Source organism: Nomascus leucogenys, unplaced genomic scaffold (genome assembly GCF_006542625.1).
Source record: "Nomascus leucogenys isolate Asia unplaced genomic scaffold, Asia_NLE_v1 001479F_35004_qpd_obj, whole genome shotgun sequence".
Taxonomy (NCBI): Eukaryota; Metazoa; Chordata; class Mammalia; order Primates; family Hylobatidae; genus Nomascus; species Nomascus leucogenys.
Window position 1 is genome coordinate 3,462 of NW_022097193.1, and position 7,302 is coordinate 10,763.

A 7,302-nucleotide genomic window follows, 5' to 3' on the forward strand; every position below is an offset into this window, starting at 1 on the left:
TAAGAAAAATAAACCCAATATTTTTCATTATTTCTTTTATATCCTAGTGATCCTAGACTGGTTTAATTGCTGTCTTTTTGTTTATCTGGTCGGTTGGTTTGTTGTGGGGTTGTTTTTGTTAAACAGCCAGCTTCTGGGTCCCTCTCTCTAAAATATGTCATAGAGCTCTCTGACCATCTTCTCATGTTTTGTTACCAAGGTAGGTTTCTTTTTTTTTTTTTTTTGAGACAGAGTCTCGCTCTGTCGCCCAGGCTGGAGTGCAGTGGCGTGATCTCAGCTCACTGCAAGCTCCGCCTCCCGGATTCACGCCATTCTCCTGCCTCAGCCTCTCCGAGTAGCTGGGACTACAGGCGCCCGCCACCACGCCCGGCTAATATTTTTTTTGTATTTTTAATAGAGACGGGGTTTCACCGTGGTCTCGATCTCCTGACCTCGTGATCCGCCCGCCTCGGCCTCCAAAGTGCTGGGATTACAAGCGTGAGCCACGCGCCCGGCCCCAACGTAGGTTTTCTACTCCTCTCTCATAGTCATTCAGTAGTTATTTGAAAGAGAAATAGGGACAAGCATGTTTTATTCTAGACCACTTAAGATTAAAACCCGAGTTCCATATCGACATCCAGGGAATAGGTTTTTGAACAGATTTGCATTATGCTATGGGCAGGAACTAGGAGTAGAAGAGGTTGTGAGTCCTCTAGTCAGTAGTGTCGGCTATAAAGCCTAAAGACTCTCTTTGTGTATGCATTTTTCATTTTTGTTACAGAGGAAATAGTTTGTTCTGCTTTAATGAGCACTGTCAAGAAGAAAATATAGCTATCACATATCACCACAGGTTCACAGATCTTCACCAACCCGACCCCAAAATGACATGCTGCTCTTTCTTCTTCAGAAACATGAATTCTGGAATCTTGCAAGTCTTCCAGAGGGAACTCACCTGTCCCATCTGCATGAACTACTTCATAGACCCAGTCACCATAGACTGTGGGCACAGCTTTTGCCGGCCCTGTTTCTACCTCCACTGGCAAGACATTGCAGTTCTTGCTCAGTGTTCTAAATGCAAGAAGACAACAGGCAGAGAAACCTCAAAACTGACATTTGTTTTGAAGAAGATGGCTTCCATCGCCAGAAAAGCCAGTCTCCCCGGCAATTCCTTAGCTCTGAGGAGCAATATGTGGGACTCACGGAGAGACAAAGAGGAATTGTTCTGTGAAGTGGACAAGAGCCTGCTCTGTTTGCCTGTGGCTCCAGTAAACTCTCAGGAGCACCGGAATCACACACACTGTCCATTCGAGCGGGCTGCTGAGGAACACCGGGTTAAGTGATGCCTCTGACAGATCTATTTCTCAGAGAACACAAGAAAATTGTTGTATAGTCTATTTCCTTGGTGATTGGATGATGTTATCTCTGTGTCCTTAAGCCATGTCTGTTATGAGCTTCCTTGACTTCACACCTTTCAGATTTGGACCAAACATGAGGAGAAACAAAGCAAACTCCTATTTTCTGTGGGCGAATTGGTCTCTCATTTTGGGATCCTTCGTATAAATCAGAGTGGGAACTGATACTTTATTGTCTTCACTTGTGCTTCAATTCATGGCTCTTTTGCAGGAGGAGCTCCTAAAAAAAAAATGCAGTCTTTAGAAGAAAAAAGTTGTGAAAAATCACAGAAAACTGGGCTGGAAACCACCAGAACCAGATGCTGGAAGGTTAGTACCGTATTACTCTACCTTCTCCAGGAACTTATAGTGAACAAATGGGTGACTCTTAAAATAGGAACTTGATCTCAACCCATAAGTTTCTGGAATTCAATAAACAAGGATAAAACACTTGAGAAAAAACACGCTAATTTTTATGTAAGTTAGTGTGACTCTTCGGTAGGATTTCTAATCAGACCCACAGATGTTATCCAAGATGCTCATCTGTTTCCATACAACCTATAGCAATACCCCAACAAAATACAAGAAACTGGGCCATTTCACCAACTGTTCCCGAATGGGCTGCCTGGATAAATTCTGGACACGAGAGTTATTTATCAGTCCATGGAAATTTCAGGTGACCTTTCTAAGGCTGAGTCAGTATGAATTTGAATCTTGGTGGGCAGTATATTGAAATGTGAGCTAAATTTCAGGCGGAAGGAGCAAGCGCGCAAACTTAGGGAATGCATGAAATGAAATATCAGAACTAATTAATATTGAATAAGTCATAACACATAATGGGAAAAGTGGTGAGAAATGTAGACTTGTGTCTTGATGAAGATATAAATATGTGAGAAATACGGGAACTAGTATTTAATATAAGGAGAACTCTAAGGACTTGAGAAGAATTCTAGAAATGATTTTCTCTTTGTGGATGTTTATTTGAGGGTATGGCATCGAATATTAATTCATTAATTTATTCTAATATTAATTGAAAGATATTTATGAGTACTTAGTCTATGTCAAATATCAACTTAGAAAATTAAGGAGTAAAGAAGAAGAAAACACACAAATCTTGCAATGGAAATGAGAAAAACCAAATGGTCACCATGCAGATACGTGAAGTACATGATGTGTTAGAGTGTAGTAGTGTCTTTGGGAGAATAATCCAGCAGGAAAGTAGAAAAGGAGCACAGAGGCCAGGGACTGGGGATGAGGGTTTGAGTTTTAAATAGGGTGGTCAGAAAAAGGCTCATGGAAAAATTCACAACTGAAACAAAATCTTGATCAGGAGGAAATATGAATATATCTGAATATATATGTGTATCTGGGTGTATATATATATATGGATATATATGAGGAATATATATATATATATACACACACACAGATAAAAATATATATTCCTCATATATCGATATATCTATATTTGAGAAATATATATATGAGTACATATATGAGAAATATGTATATATATATATACATGAAATAATTCTACGTATAGAAAACAACATGGGCAGTAATATTTAATTTGCATTTATTTGGGGGATTGAGGAACCACAAAGAAGTCCATGTTGCCGATTAGGGTGAGTTTGGAAGAGAATAAATGAAACCTTATTAGAATATGTTATGCTGGGTGAAATGCATTGAGTTGACAATGCTAGTCTGTGGTCATGTCATCATTTCTCATATAATGGTTTTACATAACTTGCCCCAAATTCTCCAAAATAGAAAATAATGGTTTCTTACCTAGTCAATATAACTCGATAGTTTGATTCTTATGCAAGAGCTGTGTTTTCTTTCTATAAATGTGGTGTGGAAGAGAGAAATCCATTTTTATATACCTATCTTAGAAAACATTTTATCATTAATCAGGTGAATGTAACTGGGCAGAAACAACTATGTTGATACTAGTACAGAAAAAAAAAAGGAAAGTAATAAAATTTTGTGGAATCTGAGAATTGACAATATTGAGGATTAAAATATTGGGTATTCAGAATGCTAAGAGGAATCAGTGAAATTCAAGAGAAGATGGATAAAACATTTCTATTTTGACTAATTGGTCACTGCAGGATTATGTGAGTTTAAGGATAGAAGCAATCAGAGCTGAATATCAGAAGATGCCTGCATTTCTCCATGAAGAAGAGCAACATCACTTGGAGAGGCTGCGAAAGGAAGGCGAGGACATTTTTCAGCACTCAATGAAAGCAAAGCCAGAATGGAACATTTGAGGGAGCTTTTAAGAGGAATGTATGAGGATCTGAAGCAAATGTGCCATAAAGCAGATGTGGAGCTACTCCAGGTATGGACTGACCATGGGGTATCATGGTGTTGAACATTCACATGCATGAGTGTTTTTCCTCTCTCCTGAAATCCGTCTCCCCCTTTACTTCCATGATTTGTTTCCAAAAATAGGATTCGATAACTAATGCTACTTGGTTGGGAGGGTATAGCCTCTCCTAGTGATCCTACCAGGCCAAAGATCCCTCTACTTTATCCACCAGCAACAAACTTTGTAGAATGGCCAAGGTAACAGACAGCCCCAAGAAATATTTCCCATCAAAAGTCAGTGATGTATTTAGGATTTTTGAAAGTGGATAAAATGAGAAGTGATTCATTGGCATTTAGGCTAATTTGGAGACATGGCATGATGGAGAAGTTGGGGAATCTAGGATCACACTAATATTATTTTGGGGTCCACTCATTTTGGTAACAGGGCTGAGGGAAGATGACTGAGTAGCTTCTTTATGGTTACCGCAGAGCGTAGACTCTGTGGGCCTCCTCTCCCTTCACTTGTAAAAAGAACGTCTTCAAAGACTTAGACTTTATGAGGACATTAATTCATGACATATGATAGACTGGGATTTTCATGAGAAAAGAAACAAGAAAATGATTTCCAGGAGGGAACTTGTAGGAAATTATATCTTCAGAAACTGTCTCCAAATCTCACACTGAACTTAGTGGAAGATTTATCTGGTGGAAAGCACTAAGCCTTTCTTTTTTTTTTTTTTTTTACAGGCTTCTGGATACATATTACACAGGTGAGTGCAATACCTAGATTTTAGCAGATGCTTTCAGTTTCCACAAATATCAAGCAGGAACTTTGATATTGAAGGTATATTAATTCAGATAGTGATTACTGCCTTGTGCTGGTTGTACTTTCTCCATCCCCCACCCCAGGTAGACATCTATTTTGTTGCCATACACAGTGATTTTTCTTAAGCAGTTCAATGAAAGTTCTGCAAACCAAAAATAAATAAATAAGTAAATAAAAAATAAGAAAGAAAACAAAAATAAATAAATGAAAGAAAAATAAGGAAGTGAGCATCTCTATTCCTAATTTCATGTTTATTGCCTCAAAAGCCTTCATATTGAAAGAGAAAATGTTACATTTACTACATGGCTACAAAGTCAACCAGGGGAAGCCAGAGAGAAAAGGGGAAAGTATTTTAGCCGTGAAAAGTGTTGATGATTTCCAGTTTATATTTAAATATATATTCTGAAAAATAGATGAACAAACTATTCGGAATGTTTGAACCGTGTAGCCTCCAGAGACCTCAACTATAAAAGGCAGATCTTCCCTGCCTGGAGCAAGTTTCAACACCCCGGCCTTGAGAAGGAAGCAACAGATGCAGCAGTCTTAAAAAATAAATCCCACTTTTCCAGACAAATGATTTCAGGAATTTCTGGGGAGTCTGGAACCCAGAATTTCATTTTTGAATATTCTCCTAGTATTAAGACTAATGATCCTTACTAATTTGGAGCAATACAAAGAAAGATTCGAATGAATTCTCGCTCAGATGGACTTTTCCATCGTGCTTGAAAATCAGGAACTGTGAATAAGAATGAATTCGAAAAAGAAAATGATAATTTTGGAATTAGCAAAATGTGTGGGTTAAAGGGATTCTCATGAAACATCTTTTAAATAAAAGTAGTGATTTTTATGTATTTTTTTGGCTGTAGATGTGGTAACTGTGTCTTTTCTCGTTGCAGGTGTGAGTCTCTGCTGCTGCAAGTGTCTGAGCCTGTGAATCCAGAGCTCAGTGCAGGGCCCATCACTGGACTGCTGACAGGCTCAATGGATTCAGAGGTAAGTGTCAGCCCATTGGCAGAATTTCCCACAGTGTATTACTTCTTGTTAGAATCATGAGGGTAATACTTACCTTCGCCAAATCTTTATTTCATTTCAGCAGGAGTGAACCATATGGGCTATGCAACCCTTTTATATCTGTGTTTCTAATTATATTCCCAATTTATAACATGAAGAGTAAAACTAGGAAAAACAAATATGTTTCTGGGCTCACATGTATAGAGTTATATATTGGGTAAATGGAATGACATAAGAAATAAAAAATTAATAAATGGAACAATGCTCAGAAGGAAGCTTATAATCAAGCTGACATAAAAATTTTACATTACCGTATTTCATTTGAATTGTTAAACACATTTCGTTGGGGAATGGAGTTCACCTGAAGTTTGATGGAGTATTTGTATTTTCTTATAATAAATTATATTATTGATATAATGTAAAATGTTGACTTAGCATGTAAAAAGAAAGAAGAAATTATTATGTAAATAGGAAGTAAAAATAGAAGTGATAATTTCAGTTTAGTTACAACATGAAGAGCTACGAGTAAAATCTAAAATTCAGTTTCAGTCTAGAGCTAGCAGGGATGTCCGCAGAGTGACTGGTAAAAGATTTTGCAAAAATCTGCCTTAAGTTACCACTTATAATTTGAACGTATGGACTTGTATCCAGTTATCTAGAGCAGTGCTTGAGTAAGCTAAAATCTTCCCATTCTTGCCAAAATTATATCACTAGTATTTAAGAACAAGAAATATTTTAATAATAATGACCTTGATAGCTAAAGGGCATTCAAGGCATATAATATTTCACGTTTACATTGGAGATTGGATTAAAACAGGCTGGTCTTATATTGAACTCTCAATTTTTAAGTTTTCAATAAATTTTCAATGTCTATTTTTTAGGGTTTTGTTCTTCCTATAGAGAATATTAATCATCCTTATACTTTATTAAATGTTTTAGTCACAATTCTCCTGTCCTTGTAACTTCAAATTTCTTGGTAAAGTAAATTCTTGGTAGAACAACTTTTCTCTCAAGAATTCTAATTTCTAATAATTACATGTATCCATGCTTTTTTAAAATTATTTTTGCAGTTGATTTTACTCTGCAGCATGGAAGAGCCAATAGTCATATCTTCCTGTGTGGAGATGTGAGAAGCGTGAATGTTGGATGTGACCCTCAAGATGATCCCGATATCACTGCAAAATCCGAATGTTTTCTTGTATGGGGGGCTCAGGCTTTCACATCTGGCAAATATTATTGGGAGGTTCACGTGCGGGACTCTTGGAATTGGGCTTTTGGAGTCTGTAACAATTATTGGAAAGAGAAGAGACAGAATGACAAGATAGATGGAGAGGAGGGACTCTTTCTTCTTGGATGTGTTAAGGAGGACACTCACTGCAGTCTCTTTACCACCTCCCCATTTGTGGTGCAATATGTTCCAAGACCTACCAGCACAGTAGGATTATTCCTGGATTGTGAAGGTAGAACCATGAGCTTTGTTGACGTTGATCAAAGTTCCCTGATATACACCATCCCTAATTGCTCCTTCTCACCTCCTCTCAGGCCCATCTTTTGCTGTAGTCACTTCTGACCAGAGAAAAGTCAGAAACGTGTCTATATGCTCTGGGAACCTGTTTATCCCAGAAAGCCATCTTTTTTGCACCTCATCAAACAGGACAAATCAGTTATATTTAATGTCTTTAGTTGCATTCTAATGTCATCAAAACTCATTTATAGTGTTTCATTAAATATGGTGAAAACACAAAAACCATGTGTATTGTTTCCTTTTTTAATCATTTTTGGAAA

General features: G+C 37.4%; 1 pseudogene; it reads left to right on the top strand.

Annotated features, from left to right (window-relative positions):
- The first annotated feature begins 890 nt into the window (after positions 1 to 890).
- LOC115834183 lies at positions 891 to 7,087 on the top strand (annotated as a pseudogene).
- The last annotated feature ends 215 nt before the right edge of the window (positions 7,088 to 7,302 follow it).